The sequence below is a fragment of the Microcaecilia unicolor genome, chromosome 1 (assembly GCF_901765095.1).
Source record: "Microcaecilia unicolor chromosome 1, aMicUni1.1, whole genome shotgun sequence".
Lineage (NCBI taxonomy): Eukaryota > Metazoa > Chordata > Amphibia > Gymnophiona > Siphonopidae > Microcaecilia > Microcaecilia unicolor.
Window position 1 is genome coordinate 99,130,843 of NC_044031.1, and position 25,908 is coordinate 99,156,750.

A 25,908-nucleotide genomic window follows, 5' to 3' on the forward strand; every position below is an offset into this window, starting at 1 on the left:
CCTGCATGCTCAGTTATACAAAAACCCAGCATTGAGCAGGGGGAGGGGGGAGCTGACAGCACAGCACGTGAGCAGGTGGGCTTCTGCTGGTGGAACTTGGAGCCCCCACCAGTTCAGGTATGTGGTAAGTGCCGGGGGGAGGAGAGAGTGGAAGAGAACACTGGTGTGGTAAGGGGGGGCGGGGCGATGGTACCATCCTCCCTTTCTGTGCTACTGACCTGAGGCAATGAAGGGTAAGTGACTTGTCCAAGATTACAAAGAGCAGCAGCAGGATTTGAACTAAGCTTCCCTGGTTATCACACCAGTGTTCTAACCAATAGGCTATTCCTCCATTGAGCATGTGATTTTTATCTAAAAACTCTTTGAGTGGCTTGAGATTAACCAGATTGACAAACCTAGGGAGGTGGTTATTAGGGTGTGGTAAAAGTTTGGTTTTTACTGTATATTGTTACCAAGACAGTCACCAACCTGTAGCATTGGTAAAGGGTCATGGACTTCATATACTGCCTTTCTGTGGTACAGCCAAAGCAGTTTACATATTCTATGCAGTACTTTCTCTGTCCCTACTGGACTCATAATCTGTTTTGTACCTGGGAAAATGGAGTGTTAGGTGACTTACCCAGGCTCACAAGGAGCTGCAATGGGAATTGAATCCGGTTCCCTAGGCTTACAGCCCACTACAGCAACCATCCCCTCCCACCCCGAGGTACCTACCTACCTAGTCACAACCCCTCCATCCAGTGGTATCATCCCCTAATCACAACCCACCCACATGGAGATCTACTTCTCATTACAACCTCCCAACAAGAAGTCCACCCCCTGGGCTTCTCTACAAAGTTTCCTGGTCTCTAGTTAGATCAGGCAGGAGGTATCCCCAGTTGCGCCTGCACAGAATTCAAGAATGCATGGGATAAACACAGAGGAACATTATATAGAAAAAGGATGAAATCCAATTAAAGCAAAACTTAAATGACCTCATAACTGGAGTGAGCTTTGATGGTAGCTTCAGAGATTGGGAAGTAAGACCAGTACCAGGCAGATTTCCATAGTCTGGGTCCCATAAATGGTTAAAAACAGATCAGGATCAAGGCTGGAGTGGGCTTCGATGGCAACTCTGGTAGCTGGAAAGTAGGACTGGTACCAGGCAGACTTTTACAGTCTGTGCCCCAAAATTGGCACAGAGAGACAGAGATTATACCAGTGATGAAGAAGTGGAACCTGTACAGACTGCCAGATTCAACTCTGGCCACCTTGTAGGGCAGACTGGATGGACCGTGCAGGACTTTATCTGCCAACATTTACTATGTTATTTGCAGGTGCTGGCAACCCCTAGCGGTAGGCTCTTGGTACTATCTCTAGGGTCAGGTTTTTATATAAGGGCTCCCACCCAACACTATTGGAGACTAAGGAACCTTGAAGGTATGGTGGGGGGGAGGGAGCACTTTATGATGGGGGAGGGAGTGGACTTTTGTTTGGAGGGTTTGATGGGAGATGGACCTGGCTTAGCCTCTGTTGGAAACAGGATACTGGGCTAGATGGACCATTGGTCTGACCCAGTATGGCTACTTTTATGTTCTTATGGACTTCTGGCTAGGGGGTTGTGAATGGGGGAATTAGCTTTGATGTTGTCATGTGAGGGGGAGGAGAGGGGCAGCTGTTTCTGCAAACCATTTGCCAAGATGCAGCCCAGAAGCTTCGGGCCACATATTTGCAGTCTGATACTCATGGGATGTTAACATAACCCCAGCTTTTTGCTGGGGCTATTTTTCCAGCTATAACACAGTTTGCAGTGTTCATCATAAGCCACATCATAGAATTTACATAACAATGAGATGTTTTCATGCGTTGGAATGCTTTGCATCTCATTACTATTTACTCTGTGTTGACTTAACTAACGATGCATTATGGCACTGCAACTTGCATTAGAGCCCTTTAATATGCGTTAAGAGGCAACTAACAGAGAAATAACCGTAACACAGTTTGACAACTACCTCCCTTAGGCAGAAATGGGAGACTAGATATTAGACAGTAAATCAGAGCTACAGAACTGGTGAACTTGATTTTGAAATCATTTTATTCTATATCTTACAAATAAGTCATACAAAAGTACTCTCTAGTGGGGTATTTTTTTTCAAACTCTAATGTTATATGAAATCCCAGTGCATTAGCAATGAACAGTTGAAATCAGTACTGTTTTTTTTCCCCTGACAACACCCTTTCCCATTTATCCTGAGTTTGCCAAATGGCTCTGCAGTTCCTGGTATTGACTTTCTGTGCTTACGTGCAGTGTACTCTAATGAGGTTTGGCTTCCACTCAGTTCTGCAGCATTTTCCATTGTATAGCTAATACTCTTATTTCCTGTTTTGTTTTTTTTTCATTTACAAATACATCCTAATGCTCCTATTTCTGCATTTCATTTTCTTGCAGATGGTCATCAGAAGTCTTAATGCTATTCTAATTTACCTCTGCTAGTACATTTCAGTAAGTTTTAACTAAACTTTCTAGGTAAAAGAAATAGATGCTGATAGTGTTTAGACCTATATCTAGTGACTATGGGCTTCATTCACTCATATTCAGGACCTTAAAATAAATTACTGCAGAAAGTAATTCATCAGTCTTATCATGAAACCACAGAACAAGAAGAGAAAGATAGTAAGATCCATCTACTTTGTTCATTTTACTTATTACAAACCCTGGGGCCCTTTTACTAAGTTGTGTAAGTGTCTACACACGTCCAATCGGTGCCAAAATGGAGTTACCGCATGGTTACCGCCACATGGCTTTTGCGGTTATTTCATTTTTGGCGCACGTCCGATACGCTCGGCCAAAAAATAATTTTTATTTTCTGCCGCACGTGTTGGACGCTCGCCAAATGGCATTTGGCACACGTAGATCATTACCGCCCGGTTACCATGTGAGACTTTACCGCTAGGCCAATGGCTGGCGGTAAGGTCTGAGACCCAAAATGGGCACACGACAATTTTGATTTTGCCGCACGTCCATTTTTGGCAAAAATTTTAAAAAGGCCTTTTTTTACAGGTGTGCTGAAAAATGATTCTGCGCGTGCCCAAAACCTGCGCATACACTACCGTAGGCCATTTTTCAGCGCACTTTAGTAAAAGGACCCCCCCCCCCCTGTGTATTGCATCTAGGAAAGCTGAATAAACTATTGCGTGCAACTTTTTAGGCCATCTACTGCTTAAAATCGTATAATATATTATATTATCAGTTTCATTTAGGAAAAACAAATCTCCATGACCTATTTTCTGATTTGTGTTGTTGCTCCCTTGACATCACCAACATCTGGAATTAGAAAGAAGACGCTCCTGTAGCATACTCACAGCCTGAAATCAGTTTTAATTAAGGACAAGAAGCAAATATATAGTCCAGCTTATAATCGAAAAAGAAAAACACCTATATTTCGACCCAAATCGGGAGATGGGCATTTTTCTCGCAAAGGTGCCCAAATCGGTATAATCGAAAGCCGATTTTGGGTGTTTCCAACTGCACTCCGTCGTGGAAACGAATAAAGTCGATGGGGGCGTGTCAGAGGCGTGGTGGAGGCGGGACTGGGGTGTGGTTATCAGCTGAGGAGAGATGGGCATCTTTAGCTGATAATTGGAAAAAAAAGGCGTTTTGACTGCGATTTTGGGTCACTTTTTTTGGACCCTTTTTTCTCACGAACAAGTCCCAAAAAAGTGCCCCAACTGCCCAGATGACCACTGGAGGGAATCGGGGATGACCTCCCCGGACTCCCCCAGTGGTCACTAACCCCCTCCCACCAAAAAAAACCCCACTTTAAAAACTTTTTTTCCAGCCTGTATGCCAGCCTCAAATGCCGTACCCACCTCCATGACAGCAGAATGTGTTCGATCCTGTCACAGCCTTTCCCTGGGTCAGATGTGGCTCTCGGGTGCAGTACAGGGTCACATCAGCATTGCATTGTGGTGGGTGTAGGGTATTGGGCTCCGTGATTTCATTAGCTTGTGTTACAGTCTCACGATGTTGGTAGTTGGTAGGCTCTTCTCCCATGGTGCTTTTCTCCCTGCCTACTGGGTCAGAGTGTGCCCTGTTGTGTTTCCTGTTGTAGTCCATGCGGTAGTCGCCATTTTTGTAAGCCAGTTTTAGTTCCCTTTCCTGTGTTAGCCACGTTAGAGAACTTAGTTCTTACCTTGAATGTGGCTGAAAGAGGGCATTGTACAGCATTCTGCCAGCTCTGACCTACTGCTAATCTCAGTACCAGGGAGACTCGTTGCCAGTGGGGCACAACCTCTGATCTGCAGTTAACTGTGAGTAAACGCGGTTATTCCAATAAAAGATGTTTTCGGAGAGAATAGTCTTCAGGTGTCAACTGCTGTGCCAATGTTATACAGCAGCAACAAGTCCTAGAGGCCTGCGTGTATGCAGGTCCCTGGAGCACTTTTAGTGGGTACCGCAGTGCACTTCAGCCAGGTGGCCCCAGGCCCATCCCCCCCTCCCACCTGTAACACTTGTGCTGGTAAATGGGAGGCCTCCAAAACTCACTGTACCCACATGTAGGTGAACCCCTTCACCCCTAAGAGCTATGGTAGTGTTGTACATTTGTGGGTAGTGGGTTTTGGGGGAGGGGGGTTGGGAGCTCAGCACCCGTGGTAAGGGAGCTATGCATGTGGGAGCTTTTTCTGAAGTCCTCCGCACTGACCTAGGGTGCCCAGTTGGTGGCCTGGCATATTAGAGGGGCCAGTGTACTACGAATCCTGGCCCCTCCCATGACCAAATGGCTTGGATTAGGACGTTCTTGAGCTGGGCGTTTTTAGTTTCCATTATCGCTAAAAAAAACAAACGCCCAGCTCAAAAACGTCCATTTTTTCGAAAATACGGTTCAGCCTGCCCCTTCATGGACCCGTTCTCGGAGATAAACACCCATGGAGATAGGCATTTGCGTTCGATTATGCCCCTCCACGTGTCCTCTGCACTGCCTTATTTAAAAGCACTGACAGAGCACTTATCTGCGAGGGAAAAGAAAAGTAGAAAAAAACTCTTTTTTTTTTTATATGTGGAAAAATGTTATCATAGAGGGGCATTAAGAACAACAACTTTTTTCATAATTTCATACCTGTAGGTTGAAAAGACCATTAAAATAGTTGTAAGATATTTCTACCATTTGAAATGGAAATGCTCAAAAAATCATGAAATAACACTTTACAGGAAACTATAATTACAGCCAAAACATACAGGCTGAACAAACCTAGAAAAGAAAAAGCCCCAGAGGCCAGCAGCAATTATTGACTAGGATTGATCAAATATAGTCATTGGCTGAAATAAACCTTCCTTAGTTGTATCAAGTCTCAGTAGCAGAAACAAAATATGAAACTTGTCTTAAATAGTAGTATTTTCTGGAAGAGCAAAAAAAACTTCCAGTATCCTACTCTTCTGTGTTGAAGAGCTCAGATCCAGTAGTCCAGGTTAAATGATGGCCAGAGTTTCATTTTACAGCGTCAAGAACCAAATGTCTGTAAACTTCTGAAACAAAAATAAATGCAGTTCAAATATGTGCATGTCAAAAACAATAAAACCTTTCGTCTGAAAAAATATATATATATATATATATGCATTTTATGCAGTTGACAAAGAGGGGCATAATCGAAAGGACATCCCGGTGAAGGGGCAGGGAAACCCGTATTATCGAAACAAGATGGGTGTCCATCTTTCATTTCTATAATACGGTCGGGGGCGCCCAAATTGCGAAATTTAGGTCAAACTTAGAGATGGTCGTCCCCGATTTTCGGCGATAATGGAAACCGAAGACGCCCGTCTCAGAAACAACCAAATCCAAGCCATCTGGTCATGGGAGGAGCTGGCATTCTTAGTGCACTGGTCCCCCTCACATGCCAGGACACCAACCGAGCACCCTAGGGGGCACTGCAGTGGACTTCACAAATTGCTCCCAGGTGCATAGCTCCCTTACCTTGTGTGCTGAGCCCCCCCCCAAACCCCCCAAAAAACCCACTCCCCACAACTGTACACCACTACCATAGCCCTAAGGGGTGAAGGGGGGCACCTACATGTGGGTACAGTGGGTTTCTGGTGGATTTTGAAGGGCTCACATTTACTACCACAAGTGTAACAGGTAGGGGGAGATGGGCCTGGGTCCGCCTGCTTGAAGTGCACTGCATCCACTAAAACTGCTCCAGGGACCTGCATACTGCTGCAATGGACCTGAGTATGACATTCGAGGCTGGAATAGAGGCTGGCAAAAAATATTTAAAAAGTTTTTTTTAGGTTGGGAGGGGGTTGGTGACCACTGTGGGAGTAAGGGGAGGTCATCCCCGATTCTCTCCGGTGGTCATCTGGTCAGTTCAGGCACCTTTTTGAGGCTTGATCATAACAAAAAATGGACCAAGTAAAGTCGCCCAAGTGCTCATCAGGGATGCCCTTCTTTTTTCCATTATCGGTCGAGGACGCCAATGTGTTAGGCACGCCCCAGTCCCGCCTTCACTATGCTCCCGACACGCTCCCGTGAACTTTGGTTGTCCCCGCGACAGAAAGCAGTTGAGGACACCCAAAATTGGCTATTATGCCGATTTGGGTGACCCTGGGAGAAGGACGCCCATCTCCCAGATAAGTCTGAATATTAACTTAACTGGTTATGAGCTATGTGGTATTTAAAAAAATACCTCAAATTCAATGTCAAAGAGAATTTCCAGTTTTAACTCCAGTGGTGGACAAAAAAAAAAAAACACTGCCTGCCACTGGCTGAATATTGGCCTGACTGTGTTTTATGTGGTTCTATTTATATTGTTACCTTATGTGGTTATGCACTGAATATTGTCTCCACCCCCACCCACAAATTAACCAGTTTCAGCTGAAGCGCTAACCACAGATTTTCAGTGGCAATAACCAGTTAAGTGTCACTGAATATCTGCTGTTAGACATGGACAAGGGAATGTAACAGCCAGGGTCCTCTCCTGGCCTTTTAAATCGCTTTGAAATTAGGGCCCAGTGTAATATATGTATATTGTACTGTCTTTTCATATGTGGGTTAGGGCTGTTATTGTGTGTTTAGTTTTCTGTATAGGTTTTGAATGTCTTTTTGAAGGGTTTTGTGTTATTTCATAAAGTGTCTGGCCTTATTTTAAAGCAGGCTCTGAGGTAAGGGACCCCGCCATTCAAACTAAATATGCTTAATACCAGTGGTCTATATATCTTGTATAGTCATCACACAAACAAAAACCCATCTTCATTAAACAAAGTGTCTGGCAGTGGAAGGAGCGTGTGCTGTTCCTGAGGTGATGACCACAATTTGAATATTTTTGTCTGATGAGTTGTAAGGGGGATAAAGCACTTAAACAGCTAGGATAACCTCATAAATAGGACCACATAAAACACTGTGAGGCCCATTTACTAAGCTGCGTAGGTGCCTATGCATGCCCAACGTGCGCCAAATTGGAGTTATTGCCCCGTTACCTCATGGCCCTTGCGGTAATTTCAATTTTGGCGCACGTCCACTACGTGCATCTGAAAAATATTTTTTCTTTTCTAGCACGCGGCAGCTATGTGCGTCAAGTGGCATTTGACGCGCATAGACCATTACCGTCTGGTTACCGCGTGAGACACTGCTAGGTCAATGGCTTGTGGCAGTGGCATACCTAGGGTAGTTGACACCCGGGGCCAGTCATTTTTTAACACCCCCCCTCCAAAATCCAGTACTAGGCATACCGAGAATACAAAACACTCAGGACCTATAGAGCAATTCTACCATACCATAAGCAGTCATTTCTATGAGTCATACATGGAAAAAGAAATCTTAAACACTACAGTGAGCACTAGAACATCAATTCACCTATTGTAAAACGAAACCAGACAGATAGTACAGATCGTCAATCCTGCACAGTCAATGCCAACTGAAAGTCATGTCTTTTTCACAAACACAGATACACCCTAATCCACTATACAACAAGTAATCATAAACTTTCTATTTATCAAAAATTAAACTGAACCCCCAAGATGCCAGACTCTGCATACAATGCAACACCACAGAAACAGAAAATGTCCCCTAGTACTGTGCAAAATATAAAGACAGCAGATGTAAATTTGGAAAAAAAACTAACAAATACCAATCACCACTTTACAAATTAACAAATAGAAATAAAACAAATATAGAAAATAAAATACCATTTTATTGGACTAATACATTTAGCTGTCAGAGGCCAAAACCTTCTTCCTCAGGTCAATACAGTATAGTGTGTTACAGTGTCCTAACCTGACCTGAGGAAGGGGGTTTTGTTCTCCGAACGTTAGTCAAAATGTATTAAAATTAGTCCAATAAAAAGATTACCTTATTTACATGTTCTATTATAAACATTTATTAACACAGCTACAATACTACTTTATCCTAAAGCAAAAAAATAAAAATATATATTTTATTTACAGTTTGTTGTCTCTGGTTTCTGCTTTCCTCATCTTCTTTTCACTGTCTTCCTTCCATCCAGCATCTGTCTTCGTTCTTTCTCTGCCATCCAGTGTATGCCCTCTCTGCTGTCCCCTCCATCCAATGTCTGCCCTCTCTCCCTGCCCCTTCCATTCACTGTCTGCCCTCTCTCTCCCCCTTCCATTCACTTTCTGCCCTCCCTCTCTCCCCCCCCCCATCCATCCAAGGTCTGCCCTCCCTCACCTCCCCCCATCCATTAAGGGTATGCCCTCCCCTCTCCCCCCATCCATCCAGGGTCTGCCCTCCCTCTCCCCCCCATCCATCCATCCATCCATCCATCCATCCATCCATCCATCGTCTGTCCCCTCTCTCTCTCTCTCTACCCCTTTTTTCAGTCCCCAGTTCCAGCCCTCTTATCCCACCTGCCCCTAGTTCTAGCCCCAGCCCACATCTCCCACTTGCTCCCCCTTTTCAGCCCCACTATCCCACCAGTCCGCAGTTTCAGCCCCAGCCCTTTTCTCTCACCAGTCCCGAGCTTCAGCCCCAGCCACTTCTCCCTGTCCCCTTTTCAGCCCCCAGTCCCCCCAGCTTCAGCCTCTGCCCCTTTTCAGCCCCCAGTTCCAGTACTAGCCCCCTTATCCCACCTACCCTCCTTTTCAGCCCCCAGTTCCAGCCCCCTTCATCCACATGCCTTGCATTAGGGACCCCTTTTCAGCCCCAGACCCATTTTCCCACCAGCCCCAGGCATGGCTCCCATTTTCTCGCATGGCCCCTTCCCCACCCCCCTTCTCCCCACACGTTCCCTTCTCCCCTCTTCTCCCATCTGAGATCCCCCTCCCACCCCTGTCCCCTTCTCCCCTCTTCTCCCATCTGAGACCCCTCCCCACCCCAGTCCCCTTCTCCCATCGAGACCCCCTCCCCACGTCCCCTTCTCCCATCTGAGACCCCACCCCCCTTCTCCCCAGCCCAGTCCCCTTCTCCCCTCTTCTCCCATCTGAGACCTCCCTCCCCACGTCCCCTTCTCCCATCTGAGGCCCCCCTCTCCAGTCCCCTTCTCCCATCTGAAACCCTCCTCGCCCATCTAAGCCCCCCCCAACTCGACCCACCTAGCACCTTCGACGACAGCCCTCGTCTCCTGCCTCCATCTGGGGCTTTAAAAAGAAATCTGAAAAGCAGCATGGCAGGCAGCGCTTCGTGTCTGCCCTGCCTGCTTGTAAAAGAAAGCGGCAAATCTCCTCGTCGACGTCGCAACGTCGTGTCGGGTCTTCCCTCACTGGGTCCCGCCCTCGCGACGTCGACGAGGAAGTTTGCCAGCGCTTTCTTTTACAAGCAGGCTTTTCACATTTTTTTTAAAGGCACAGGATGGAGAGGAGACGAGGGCTGACTGCAGTCAGCAACGGAGCACCCCCCACCCACTGACATCCGGGGCGGACCGCCCCCACTGCCCCCCCCCCTTGGTACGCCACTGGCTTGTGGTAAGGTCTCAGACCCAATTTGGACATGCGGAAATTTTCATTTTGCCGCACGTCCATTTTCGGCAATAAAAAAAGGCATTTTTTGTAGGTGCACTAAAATATAATTATGTGCACACCCAAAACACGCGTCTACACTACTGCAGGCCATTTTTCAGCGCACCTTAGTAAAAGGACCCCTATACTATCTTTATGCACGTCATCCTAGCCATTGATCATCAGTGTTTTAGTCTGATATGTGTGTGCTTGAATAGCTATAATGAATATGTATGAGATGTATTTGTGCTAATGAACATGCTAATGTGTCAAGCCTCACCCTTTGCCCCTCCTCCAAATGAAACAGTCAAGCTACGTCCATGCTCCATTGGCTTCCTATTGTGTGGTGCATTAAGTTTAAAATTTTAATGTTAGTCTTTAAGGCTTTAAATAATGATGCCTCATTAGATATTGTACAAAATTTGAAAGTTTATCATCCTTCAAGGGATTTGAGATCACAAGGCCAATGTCTTTTAGATGTCCCTTCTTTTCATCAGGTTCATTTTGAGGAAGACCATTCACTCATATTCTTTATAGTTTGACCAACTATGTGAAACATTCGTCATCTGGAAATGCACCAAATAACTTCATGACTAATGTTTAAAAAAACAGTTTAAAGCATATTTGTCTCATGAGGTATTTTATTAGTCTAACCCCATGAAGTACATACAGTGGTGGAAATAAGTATTTGATCCCTTGCTGATTTTGTAAGTTTGCCCACTGACAAAGACATGAGCAGCCCATAATTGAAGGGTAGGTTATTGGTAACAGTGAGAGATAGCACATCACAAATTAAATCCGGAAAATCACATTGTGGAAAGTATATGAATTTATTTGCATTCTGCAGAGGGAAATAAGTATTTGATCCCCCACCAACCAGTAAGAGATCTGGCCCCTACAGACCAGGTAGATGCTCCAAATCAACTTGTTACCTGCATGACAGACAGCTGTCGGCAATGGTCACCTGTATGAAAGACACCTGTCCACAGACTCAGTGAATCAGTCAGACTCTAACCTCTACAAAATGGCCAAGAGCAAGGAGCTGTCTAAGGATGTCAGGGACAAGATCATACACCTGCACAAGGCTGGAATGGGCTACAAAACCATCAGTAAGACGCTGGGCGAGAAGGAGACAACTGTTGGTGCCATAGTAAGAAAATGGAAGAAGTACAAAATGACTGTCAATCGACAAAGATCTGGGGCTCCACGCAAAATCTCACCTCGTGGGGTATCCTTGATCATGAGGAAGGTTAGAAATCAGCCTACAACTACAAGGGGGGAACTTGTCAATGATCTCAAGGCAGCTGGGACCACTGTCACCACGAAAACCATTGGTAACACATTACGACATAACGGATTGCAATCCTGCAGTGCCCGCAAGGTCCCCCTGCTCCGGAAGGCACATGTGACGGCCCGTCTGAAGTTTGCCAGTGAACACCTGGATGATGCCGAGAGTGATTGGGAGAAGGTGCTGTGGTCAGATGAGACAAAAATTGAGCTCTTTGGCATGAACTCAACTCGCCGTGTTTGGAGGAAGAGAAATGCTGCCTATGACCCAAAGAACACCGTCCCCACTGTCAAGCATGGAGGTGGAAATGTTATGTTTTGGGGGTGTTTCTCTGCTAAGGGCACAGGACTACTTCACCGCATCAATGGGAGAATGGATGGGGCCATGTACCGTACAATTCTGAGTGACAACCTCCTTCCCTCCGCCAGGGCCTTAAAAATGGGTCGTGGCTGGGTCTTCCAGCACGACAATGACCCAAAACATACAGCCAAGGCAACAAAGGAGTGGCTCAGGAAGAAGCACATTAGGGTCATGGAGTGGCCTAGCCAGTCACCAGACCTTAATCCCATTGAAAACTTATGGAGGGAGCTGAAGCTGCGAGTTGCCAAGCGACAGCCCAGAACTCTTAATGATTTAGAGATGATCTGCAAAGAGGAGTGGACCAAAATTCCTCCTGACATGTGTGCAAACCTCATCATCAACTACAGAAGACGTCTGACCGCTGTGCTTGCCAACAAGGGTTTTGCCACCAAGTATTAGGTCTTGTTTGCCAGAGGGATTAAATACTTATTTCCCTCTGCAGAATGCAAATAAATTCATATACTTTCCACAATGTGATTTTCCGGATTTAATTTGTGATGTGCTATCTCTCACTGTTACCAATAACCTACCCTTCAATTATGGGCTGCTCATGTCTTTGTCAGTGGGCAAACTTACAAAATCAGCAAGGGATCAAATACTTATTTCCACCACTGTAAGTACATAAGTAATGCCATACTGGGAAAAGACCAAGGGTCCATCGAGCCCAGCATCCTGTCCACGACAGCGGCCAATCCAGGCCAAGGGCACCTGGCAAGCTTCCCAAACGTACAAACATTCTATACATGTTATTCCTGGAATTTTGGAGTTTTCCAAGTCCATTTAGTAGCGGTTTATGGACTTGTCCTTTAGGAAACCGTCCAACCCCTTTTTAAACTCTGTTATTGTATGTTATGTTTTTTTGGTTTTATGAGTGTTAGTTGTAACCCACTTAGATGAGATGGATAAGCAGGATAAAAATGAGATAAATAAATAAATATCCACATGTGTATGCAAATCTATCTCATGCATATTCATTGTGCATATCCTGAAAACCCGACAGGCTGAGTGTGCCCCGAGGACTGGGTTCAGACTCACTGCTGTTGCAGATTTTCCTAGGTATTTGTTTGACCCTGTTGACTTGCCTTCTTACTTCATTAGGTTGGTAGTGTAATCTCCAACATGTCTTTGTAGTTTCTTCAGATGGGAGTCTCTCTCTAAGGGGTCAGAACAAATGTGGTTGTACCATAGAGCTTGGTTGTAGACAATGGACTTAATGGTAGGTGATGGGCAGAAGCTGTCAAGGTGACTGTATTAATTTAAGTGTTGGTATTGGCACTTAAATTAATATATATATTCAGAGCCCCTATATATATATATAGGTAGCAGTGCTAAATATACAGATAGTGTGGTCACCATGCCGGTACTATCCATTTTGTTTAGACCTGCTATTTTGGCTTAGGATAGTCTTTAGTTGTGGTTTAGACTGCAGATATATGTAGTTTATGCATTTACTCTGATACTTTTGCATCCTCGGTGGTTATTAAGTTTAGGCTGCCACAGTGCTAGCTCCACCAGAGTTCAGCAGTGCCTTGCAGTGGATGTGATTTGTAAGAGAGTGATATATGTTTTTGTACACCTCTGACGCAGCCATATTGGCAAAACATAGCCACATTGGATGTTTTATTATTATTTTTTTAAACTTTTAATAAATTATTTATATGTTTAACTAATAGAGATAAGTTTAATTTTACTATTTTGGGCCACTCTGTATTTTGTTTGCTTTTACCTGTGGCCCTCATTTAATTTTATTCTATTTTGATTCACCTTCTCATATGGGCCATATTTATGCAGTAATGTTGAAATGGTTGAACAGTCAACATTTTCCCCAGTCTCATTGATCTCTGTAGTTCTTGTAAAGTAATCTTAGTTATCATGGTGACCTTCCTCAACAATTTTCTTAAACTACTGCTACTGACTTTGGAGAGATGCCTTCATGAAGGTAGCGCCTTGGTAGTGTCAAGCTATTTCCACCATATAATGATAGACCTGAGAATACTCTAGAGAAGAGGTTCTCGACCCAGTCCTCAGGACACAACCAGCCAGTCGGGTTTTCAAGATACCCACAATGAATATGCATGAAATAAATTTGCAAGCACTACTTTCATTTGATGCAAATCTATTTCATGCAAATTCATTGTGGGTATACTGAAAACCTGATTGGCGAGGTGTGTCGCAAAGACTGGGTTGAGAATCACTGTTCCAGTGTAATATATTCCATCATTTCCAAGCAATGCCCTGTGCTGTCTACATAGGAGAAGCAGGTCAATCCCTAAGAAAAAGAATAAATGGACACAAATCTAACATTAGAAATGGCAACATTCAAAAACAAGTAGGAGAACATTTCAACCTTCTAGGACGTTCTCTATGTGACCTTAAGGTTGCTATACTCCACAAAGAAACTTCAAAGGGACACTCTAGCATAAAACTTCACTGGCTCCCACTTAAGGAATGCATTGCATTCAAGATCTGCACAATCATACACAAAATCATTCATGCAGACACCCCAATCTACTTGCTAAACCTCGTAGACCTACCTCCCAGAAACGCCACAAGATCATCCCGCAAATTTCTAAACCTGCACTACTCCAGCTGCAAAGGACTTAAATACAAGCTGATGCATGCCACTACCTTCTCTTACATGAGCACGAAGTTATGGAATACATTACCTACAGACTTGAAAGCAATCAACGAAACAACTATCTTTCGAAAATCTCTGAAGACATTCTTTTTCAACAAAGCCTACAATGAGAACCTATAGCCTCACTAAATCACCTCACCAATCCACTCTATTATGAACGCCTACCTTATATAACTACCCTAACCACTCTCTCCCTTCCTCTATCTTCCCTTCCGAATCACTACACATTACTAACTGTATCTGATATCCTGCAATGACAATGTTAACAAATCTATAAGTCACATTGAGCCTGCAAATAGGTGGGGGAATGTGGGATACAAATGCAATAAAATAAATAAATAAACTAGTGAACTGAAACTCATCAAAAAGCTTAATAAAAAGCAGATCCCTAGGCCTGAATAGGGACATTGGATTCAGGGCACACTACAGGTATAAATGGACTCAACACTCATATTTTCAGATCATCTTGTTTTTGTTCTAATTTCATTCACCACTGCTGTCAGTTAACTGAATTATGCAGCCTTTATCTTTTTCTTTCCATACCCTCACTGCACTTTTCAGTATCCCTATTCCCTCTCCTATGCTTCCTCATGTATATGGACCAGTCTCCTGAACTTCATTTTATGCAGTTGACAAAGTGGACTCTGGTCCTTGAAAGGTCATGCCTCAATAAATTGTTACTCCATAAGCTGTCACCTGCCTCTGTCAATTTTGTTTCACTTTTGTTTCAATTGGCCACTGTTGGACACCGAATGAACTAAATAGACCATTTGACATGCACCATTTCTTTGAGGATGTACTTAACTTTTATCCAAACCCACAAAATGGGGAAAACCTTTTAGTGCATCTCTAGCCTATGTGACTTACTCAGATTTATAAGACAAGGCATTTCATTTTCAATTTAAACTTCTGCATACATGTGGACCATTAGGGTCACAGTGAGTGGTAGAGAAGGTTTCTAAATCAGTGTTTTACAAGTCTTTATTCTAAACATTCAATCAATAACAATTTTGCTGCTGCATACCTGTGAATTTTTCTGTAGTATTTTCCTTACAACTAACACAGAGACACAATGCATATTGCCCAAAGCTAATATTATTTTATAATAACATGTGCTGTAGAGTTCCATGTGTTAACAATTTGTCATGCAATAATATTTTAACATTCTAATCAAACTCGTTTTCTCAGCTGCTCTGAAACTAATACTAAAGAGATTGTCTAACTTATCTCAGAAATATTTAAAGAAAACCTATTTTAAAAATGTTCCGTCTTATCTAGGAAATGATCAGAAAATTGGATGATTTTCTTGGAAGGCTTTAAATAGTCTATTGTACGTTGGAAGACTTTGGAACATTTTTTATCATCATAATTTAGAACGGATTTTCAACCACATGCATAAGGAAAATGATATATATTCTTTTATTAAGATTATGGTAGATGTGTGCAGAGAAATTTCAGATTCAGCATTATTAAAAGCTGACCTTAAAAGTAAAGGTTAATCCTAATAACATTTTGTTTTCAAATTACACTTGTTTCCTTCAGTGGCTCTTAGCATTTACAAAGGTAGTTTTTCTGGAGATCACTTGTGTTGTATCCAGCTTACACATTGCAAATAAGAACTCGGTGCAGGAAAATATCAGACAAATCCCAAATAGCAACTGCTACAAAAACAGTTATTTGGGAAGAATATAACTGTAAAATTGGAACATAGTAGATGACAGTAGGATAAAACAAACTGGTCCCTTTAATCTGCTCACACATTCCTATCCATTCTGGAAGGTAGACATGTGCATGGGATACTTTTTTGCTCTAGTTCATTTTCAGATCAAATATCCTTGCAATTGTTTTTAGGATCCTGAAAATCTTTGTTTTGTTTGTTTCATTTGATCCCATTAAACTCAATAGATGAAGCAATTTTCTACTCTGACAGAAAGGGTTTTCTTGCTTTTTTTTAATTGAAACTCGCTTAACACTTGCTGGCAGGCGTGAGCCACAGAGACAACAACAGTCCAAGCAATGGTGTGTGGTGACCTTTACAATACGGGATTCAGTGAGTGTGCTGAACAACAAGAGGGACTCAATGGCATCAACACTGCACCTCCCACTTCCAAAAAAACAAGAGGGGCTTGTCAGCCCCAACACCATACTTCCCACTCCAGCAAGAACACCAAGATGACCTTGGTGGGCCCAATCTAACACCTCCAATTCCAATGATAAGCAATAAGAGGGATTTAGTGACCCCAACATAAAACGTCCCTCTCCAATGAAAGTAAGAGGGTCGTGGCAGCTCCAATGTAACAGTTCCCACCTCCAATGGAGACAGTGGGTCTCAATGACCCAGACAAAACACAATCCACTCCACAACCCCCCCCCCCCCCATATCCCATTCCCCCTGTAAACTGTACCCAACAGCTTCTTCCTCTCTCTCTTTTACCTTTTGCAGTACCCCTCAGTTTTATCTCTCATCCCGTCACCCACAAGCCACTGTTCCTTATCCTGTGGTCCACTTACCATATCTCTCTTCCCTACCCTTTCATCCCCATTACCATCTCTTCCCCTTCTGCTGCCAAGCCCACTTTCTTCCTCTCCTGACCCTACCCCACACCTCCTGTCTGCCTCATCCCTTCACTCTTCCCTTCTTGTGATTCGAGCTTCCCTCACTCTGCTCACCACCCCTTCTTCCCTTCCTTTTATCTCATACTCCCTTCTTTCTTTCTTTTCATCCTGCTCTGACCCTGACCCAATCTCTCTTCCCTTTTTGCCACTCTAAACTCTCCCCTTTGTATCACCAACCCTACCCCTCTGTAACCCCTTTAACCCCCCATTCCTTCTCTCATTCAAAAAAATGCATCCCACACTCACCTCTCTGCACCTTATTGTCCCCACACTTTCTTCCCCCTCTCCTTCCTTAAACTTCCCTCTCTCTCTCTCTCTCTCTGCCTCCCACCTGACCAGGTCCAAGAGGAGGGCTGGTATTAGGGAGTGGCAAACAGGGCAGTTGCCCTGGGCACCCATAACATAGGGGGTCCCAAGCCTGCCTCAAGCTGAACGAGGCATAGGCTGAAGACCAGCTTTCAGAGCCCCTCCCTGGTTTCTTCCCTGGGCCCCTGAATGTCTAACACCAGCCCTGCCCAAAAGTAATAGAAATGGTTATAAAAAAAATCACTCAAAACTAACTTCTTAAACAAGAACCTTACCTACAAAGAGATGCTGTCCTAAATATTATAGTGGGTCCTACAACATCAATGCATCTATTGGGAAAAATGAACAAGCCAAATTACCACAGATTGTTAAATAAGGAGTAGCTTAGTGGTTAGAACACCAGGCTTACAACCAGCAAAGCTCACTTCAAATCCCACGACAATTTCAGGTTCAAACTTAGGGGCCCTTTCACTAAAGCTTAGCAAGCGCTAATGGAATTATACCTATGGATTTCTTACCTTTCAGTGCACACTAATTCCATTAGCGCGTGTTACGCCTTAGTAACAGGGCCCCTTTGACTGTAGGTCCTCTGGGAACAGGAAAATACATATTGCACCTGAATGTTAACTTACCGTGAGCTACTACTGAAAAGGTGTGAGCTAAATGCAAATTAATAATAATAGAAAATTCATGAGAACAGAATACCTGGCCTCAATCACATACATAGAACACAGATACCAAATACAGAATAAGTGATCACAAACTATCCAATTCTGGTCGCCGCATCTCAAAAAAGATATAAAGGAATTGGAGAAGGTGCAGAGAAGGGTTACGAAAATGATAAAAGGGATGGAACGACTTCCCTATGAGGAAAGGCTAAGAAGGTTAGGGCTCTTTAGCTTGGAGAAAAGGCGGCTGAGGGGTGATATGATAGAAGTCTACAAGATAATGAGCGGAGTAGAGCAGACAGATGTAAAGTGTTTGTTTACACTTTCAAACAATAATAGAACCAGGGGACACAAGATGAAGCTAGAATATGGTAGATTTAAAACAAATAGGAGAAAGTTTTTCTTTACTCAGCGTGTAGTTGGACTCTGGAACTCGTTGCCGGAGAACGTAGTGACAGTAGCTGGCCTTACGGAGTTTAAGGGGGGTTTGGACAGATTCCTGAAGGAAAAGTCCATTGAACATTATTTTTAAAAAAAAGGGGGGGGGATTATTTTTTTTTTTTTTGGGGGGGGGGGGTTGCCGGGTTCTTGAAGCCTGGATTGGCCGCTGTCGAAGACAGGATGCTGGGCTTGATGGACCCTTGGTCTTTTCCCAGTATGGCAGTGCTCATGTGCTATATGCTAAATAGAAACATGTACACAGAAATTAAACTGAATCCCCCCAGAAGGTTTCCCCATGCACTATGCTAAATATAAAGATAGACTAGACAATAGATCAGTGGTGTGCTGGAGGGAAAGAGTGTGATGGGCTGGCTCTCATTTATCAATGCTGGAATATCCTGCTCAGTTGTGTTGTTAGGATTCATTTATTTGGATTTTGCTCACATCTTTTTCAGTAGTACTCAAGGTGTGTTTCATTCAGGTACACTAGGTATCCCCCTGACCCTGAAGGGCTCACAATCTAAGGGGCCCAACGTGCGCCAAATTGGAGTTACCGCCTGGTTACCGCATGGCCCTTGTGGTAATTTCAATTTTGGTGTGCGTTAGCTACGCGCATCTGAAAAATATTTTTTATTTTCTGATGCACGACAGCTACGCGCGTCAAGTGGAATTTGATGCGTGTAGACCAATACTGCCCGGTTACTGCGTGAGACCTTACCACTAGGTCAATGGCTTGCGGTAAGGTCTCAGACCCAAAATGGACGAGTGGCAATTTTTGTTTTGCCGCACATCCATTTTTGGCAAAAAATTTGTATGTGAGGCAATGGGGGGTTAAGTGACTTGCCCAAGATCACAACAAGCAGTAGCAGAAATATCTGAACTAGGCTTCCCTAATTGCCACCATTGTGCTCTAACTACCAGACTATTCCTCCACTCCTCTAGGGCCTATAACGGGATGTCTCTGATGGCAGGAACTATCTTATTAGTTCTACCTTGAAGTTCTCTAGTGGCTCCAGAGCTGGCATGAGGAGTAGGGGCCTACGTGGCAGTATTTCAATCATTCATAACCAATTATTCTTTTCAATCATGTTTTTTTTGTGAAAATAGACCTATGATTAATAAAACTCTCCAATGAATAAACAATAGAATAAACGATAAAATGGTAATATTTGAACATGTGTAATAAATTGTTCATTCCAATTACAGCATTTTGCTGTACCTGTACTGCTAATTTAAACTGCTTAATTAAGCAGGAGACAATAAAAAATAAATAGTTTGAGTAATCTATAATGAATTTAGGTATAATTTAAAAATAGAAAAGGAGAGTTGTCTTATCAACAACCACATGGTTCTATTTACAACATAGATTCCTTCAGGTTCACGGTACTTAATTTAATAGAATCCCAATAAAAAGTGCCATAATTAATTTCAGACCCTCCCTGCCTCCCAGAGAACAAGGGTTTCTAGATTTTGATGCCTATTTAAGGCTTGAAAATGACAGGAGAATTGTTTATAGCTTTCCGACCAGTACCCTGAAGAACTGTGTGTAGCACTGGAACATCTAATAAGCCATTTAGTAGGGGCAAGTCAAAATTAGATTAATTGGGTTCAAACGTCCTCTGCCATTAATTTCATCTTCAGCAAGAAGAAATGTTTATCTTCATTCCACGGGAATTAGCTTCCAAATTATAAGCTGAAACTATCTTTTTGTGTCTAACTTGGGGCGTTTCTGCAATTATGTTTCCGTTATATTTTTTCCTTTTGTTCTGAGCCTTTAATCAGTTTGTTCTCTAACTCTGGGGACTGGTGCTTGATGACACCCACCTGCAGGGAGGGGTCCTTAGCTATTATGAAAGTTTCCTCTTGCTGATCTGAAACTCCAGCAGTGCTCATGCATGTTTTCCTTTTGTCTGCTATTTCAGTGCTACTGTCCACGATGAACAAACCCCACAACCCCCCTCTTTCAAGTTGGCTAAGTCAGGATGGCCCTGCTTACCTTTTAACCTCAGACTTTTCCCCAACCTTATATTGTTCCTGTACAGAGGTTTCACCAACTGAAAATCCCTGTGCAACATTAGTGATTATTGTTCTAAGCCTTTGGTTCACTTTTAAAAAGATAAATAACATGAAAACAAAACTCTGAAGGTACATTATAAGCCCTTTTCATCGGTTGTATTTCTTTTAAAACATAATGGATCAATATGTAAACTTGCAGTCAAGTTTAAATACTGTACCTATATTCAGCATCATTATCAGAGCTGCCAAGTTACCCATTCTAGGAGGAAGACTTTTTGGCCAGTTCTGGTTTTAAACTTACATCCCAAAACAGCGTAAGATTTGTAGTCCATGATTCTACCCATTGAAATCAGTGCTGCAGGTCCCATAATGCACCAGGATGAGGTTGGCAGAAATCCAGGACTGGCCATGTTCTCCTTCCTGGAATGGGTAAGTTGGCAGCTCTGCACTATCTATAGATGCAGCGGCACTGAATATACATTAAACTGTCTACCTCTACAGATAGGGGGCAAGTCTACACCTTAGCATCTTCTTTTAGGTGCCCTAACACTGCATGATGAGAGCATCAAAAACATGCACTGGCAGACCCCATTTTGCCGCAGCTTAGTAAAAGGACCTCTGCTTGTTTTAAAATGTGTGACACCTAGATTTTTTTCTTGGGTGCTGACTCCTAGGGAAGAACCTATCATCAAATAACTATGATTTGGATTATTCTTCCCAATGTGCATCACTTTGCACTTGTCCATATTATCTGCCATTTGGATGCCCAGTCTTCCAGTTTCCTAAGTCTTCCTGCAATGCAGGGGCGTAGCCAGACACCCAATTTTGGGTGGGCCTGGGCCCAAGATGGGTGGGCAGAAGAACCTTGCCCCGTCCCACAGGTGATTTGGTCTCTCCTTCTCTCGCCTGCATGCCATATGGTCTCTCAAACACCCCCCTCTCTTGTATACCTTTTAAATAGCAGATTTTCACCAGCAGTGAGCAGCAACTAATACACACTGCTCATGTTGGCCCCAAACCCTTCCCTCTGATCCAACTTCCTGTTTCCGCCTAGGCAGAAATACATCAGAGGGCCGGTGTGAGCAGTATGTATGTCACTGCTCACTGCAGGCGAAGATCTGCTACAAGGTATGCAGGAGGGACACTTGTTGGGAGTTTTTGGCTGGTGGGGCTTGGGGATCCCTGCCAGCCACATGATAGGTATGCTGCTACTGGGTGGGCCTGAACCCAAAGTGGGTGGGCCTGGGCCCACCCAAGCCCACCCTTGGCTACGCCACTGCTGCAATGTTTCACAATCCTCATGTGTTTTAACAACTTTGAATAGTTTTGTGTCGTCTGAAACTTTAATCACATCACTCATAATAGTACTGGTCCCAGTATAGATTCCTGCGGCACTCCACTATTCACCCTCCTCCACTGAGAGAAATGACCATTTAACTCTACCTTCTGTTTTCTGTCCAATAACCAGTTCCTAATCCACAAAAGGACATTGCCTCTTATCCAATGAGTTTTAAAATTTCTCAGGAGTCTGTCTTGAGGGACTTTGTCATATGCTTTCTGAACATCTAGATACACTACATCAACCGGCTCACCTTTATCCACATGTTTATTCATGCCTTCAAAGAAATGAAGCTAATTGGTGAGGCAAGACTTCCCTTGGCTGAATGCATGTTGACTCTGCCCCATGAAACCATGTTTGTCTATGTGTTCAGTGATTTTATTCTTTATAATAGTTTCCACTATTTTGCTTGGCACTGATGTCAGGCTTACCTGTCAATAATTTCCCCACATGTGTACATCCCATTGCATTTGCAGCCCTTGCCACTTACATGTGTCCTTAAAGAATAGCATGTAGTTACTTTGCTGCCACTTTACTCCTGCTGGAATTCTGCGCAACTGTGGAGCAGAGAATTTGTGCAGAATTCTACATTTTTATGCAGAATCTGCACTCTGAGGCTGGATGGCTGGCCTCCCCACTGCCCCTGAGCCTTGGTGGGCCCTCACTGCCCTCCCAGGCCTACCTGAATACACCCTGGTGGTCTAGTGGGCTCTTCAGGGGCAGGTAAGAGCCCTACTCTTTCCTGTCCGCTGCTGCTGCTCTCTGGCTCATGATGTTGCTTTTTCAAAATGGCCACTGAGACTTCAAGTGGTAATCTCATAAGACTGCTGCAGGAAGTCTCGGCGGCCATTTGGAAAAAGTGGTGGCATCGGTCCAGACCAGCAGCGGTGGGGCAGGAAAGAGTGGGGTTCTTTCCTGCCCTGAGGAGGTACTCCGATGCAGCTCCTACGAAATAGGTGAGTGTAGGGGCGGGCTGAAAAAATATATTGATGGCCTGTGGGTGCAGGCAAGGAGGGAGCTGTAAAAAAAAAAAGTGGATAGTATATGTGGGTGGGTGGGTGGAGGGAGGGAGGGAATTGTAAACAAAAAGGTAGATGCTGTGGGTGGGTGGAGGGAGGGGGTTGTAAAAAAAGGTGGATGCTATGTGGGGGTGAGAGGGGGCTGTAAAGGTGGGTGCAGGGAGGAAGCTGTAAAAATATGGATGCTATGGGTGCTGGTATCTGTAATATCAGTTAATTTATGACAAACTTGCAGAACTGGCAAATTTTATGTACAGAATTTTACAGAATTTTGATTTTTGTTTTTTGGTGCTGAATTCTGGCAGTAGTAACTTATGCATTAAGTTATATTTACCCATGAAAGGGCCGGTGTTCTGTATGTTTATGCATGCAAGTGGCACACTAATTGTGAGCACCCAGTTATAAACTTGTCTATTCAGTTACTATCTGTACATCAAAGTGAATTCAAGTTTCTTTAAGTTTCAAGTTTCTTTATTTGCTATACTGCCCATCAAGAAAAACTGAGTGGTTTACATATAAATATAATTCAATAGAACAGAATAGAGAAAGGGATTTCTCTTGGATAGAAAAAATAAGCAAAGTTCAATAACAAAATACATCAGTAGAGTTACAGTTAGCTCATTTATAGCCTGCTCATACCAAAAGAAATAGTTCATAGCGGGTTACAACCAAGATACTAGATTAATAAAACAAATCTAGGATGTAACAGCAAATAATCATATAATAGTATACATTGCATAATTACTTCCTTATTACATATTGATAAAACGTCTTTAAGTTCTTCTTAAAAATGGCATAACTAGGCATGCGACTTACACAGTGCTTTTTTTGTAGAAAAAAAGGTGCCGGTATTCATTGTGGGCGGAGTCACTACATATGACTCCACCCCTATTATAGCCACCCCCACGTTAGCCACCTTTATACCAGTCATAGCACATATAAACAGACATCATTGAAAATATTATACTAGTATAGGAGAAAAAAATAATGTGATTTTTTTTCATTATAAATAATTTCTGTAAGCTGTTGCTCCAGTATACCCAGTGCAAAATATGACAGCAGATGTAAATTCTCAAATTGGACATATTCCAGACACTAAAATGAACATAAAAGGATTTTTTCTACCTTTGTTGTCTGGTGACTTTGTTTTTCTGATTATGCTGGCCCAGTATCCAATTTTGCTGCTATCTGTCCTCTTAACTTCATTTCCAGGGCTTCCTTTCCATCTATTTCTTTACTTTCCGCCTTTCTTCTTCATTTCTTGCCCTACATCCATAAGTAAAAGCTGGGTCCTCCACAGACTTGACTGTCCAGTGGATCCAGCTTCTGCCTATTTTCTACATCCATGTGCAGTTTTTCTCCTCTCTTCCTTTTCCCTCATCTCCTTCCTCACTCTTCCCTCGCCTCCATCCATATCCAGCATTTCTTCTCTCTCCTCCATTCGCTCATGTCTAGCAGCCCTCCTCTCCCCTGCCCTCCCCTCCATCCACCCATGTCCAGCATTTCTGCTCTCTCCCTTCCCTCTCCTCCATCCACCCATGTCCAGCAAGCAACCCTCCTCTGCCCCTTGCCCTCCCCTCCCATCCACCCATGTCCAGCATTTCTTCTCTCTCTCTCCCTTCCCTCTCCTCCATCCATCCATGTCCAGCGACCCTCCTATCCTCCCTGCCATCCACCTATGTCCAGAAACCCCCTCCCCTTCATCCACCCATGTCCAGCAACCCTCCTGTCCCCCTGCCCTCCCCTGCCATCCACCTATGTCCAGAAACCACCCTCCCTTCCATCCACCCATGTCCAGTGACCCTCCTGTCCCCCTGCCCTCCCCTGCCATACACCTATGTCCAGAAACCCCCTCCCCTCCATCCACCCATGTCCAGCGGCCCTCCTGTCCCCCTGCCCTCCCCTGCCATCCACCTATGTCCAGAAACCCCCTCCCCTCCATCCACCCATGTCCAGTGACCCTCCTATCCCCCTGCCCTCCCCTGCCATCCACCTATGTCCAGAAACCCCCTCCCCTTCATCCACCCATGTCCAGCGATGCTCCTGTCCCCCTTGCCCTCCACCTATGTCCAGAAACCCCCCTCCCCTCCATCCACCCATGTCCAGCGACCCTCCTGTCCCCCCTGCCATCCACCTATGTCCAGAAACCCCCCTCCCCTCCATCCACCCATGTCCAGCGACCCTCATGCCCCCCCTGCCCTCCCCTGCCATCCACCTATGTCCAAGCGTCCAGCAAACAACCCCCCGGTCCCCCCTGCCCTCCACCCATGTCCAGTGACTCTCCTCGTTCCCCTGCTCCCCCTCCCTCCAGCCACCCATATCCATTTGAGCCCCCCCTCCCGTCTGAGCCCCCCTCCCCGACCCCTCCCTCCCCCGAGCTAACCTAGTGTCCCTCCGCTACTCCGTGCCGCCAGACAACCCTCCTGCCACCCAACCCGGCTGGCACCTGACCCAGCATTTTAAAAAATTCTAGGAAGCGGATGTCCGCTGCTCGCGTCTGAGAGTAAAAGAAGAAAAAATCGCTTCGTCAGCCGGCCTTCCCACCCTGTCCCGCCCTCTGATGTAACTTCCGCAAGGGTGGGACAGAGCGCGGGAAGGCCGGCCGACAAAGCAATTTTTTTCTTCTTTTACTCTCAGACGCGAGCACCGGGCCTCCGCTTTGTAGAATTTTTATAAATGCTGGGTCAGGTGCCGGCCGGGTCGGGTGGCAGGAGGGTCGTCTGATGGCACGGAGTAGCGGAGGGACCCTGTAGGTTAGCTCGGGGGAGGGAGGGAGGGAGGGAGGGAGGGAGGAGAGCCGTCGGACCTTCAAAAAAGGTGCCGGTACGCCGTATCAGCGCGTACCGGCACAAAAAAGGCACTGGACTTACAACAGATGACGAAACCAGCTGTAAAGAAGCAACTTGATAGGAAAACAAGCTAGTAAACATTTTCTTTGAAATAATTCCCCAGGGGCTAGGGAAGGAGAAAAAAAAAGATTTTTTTACAAATGTTATATTTTGAAGCTGAATCAGCATAATATACTAAAGAAAGCATATATCAAGGACTAAGGTCAAAAACAATCTTATACAATAAACACCTAAGTTTAAAAAGTCCCCTAGCCTCAACTGGAAGCCAATGCAACTTAACAAAAAATGAAGTAACATGATCGTATTTTTTAAGAGAAAAAAAATCAGACGTACAGCCACATTTTGAATAGTTTAGATGTTTTTCTAAAGATGTGTTTTGAAAAACATAGACAATATTGCAATAATCCAGTTTACTAAGAATGAGTGACTGTACCACCAATCCAAACAAA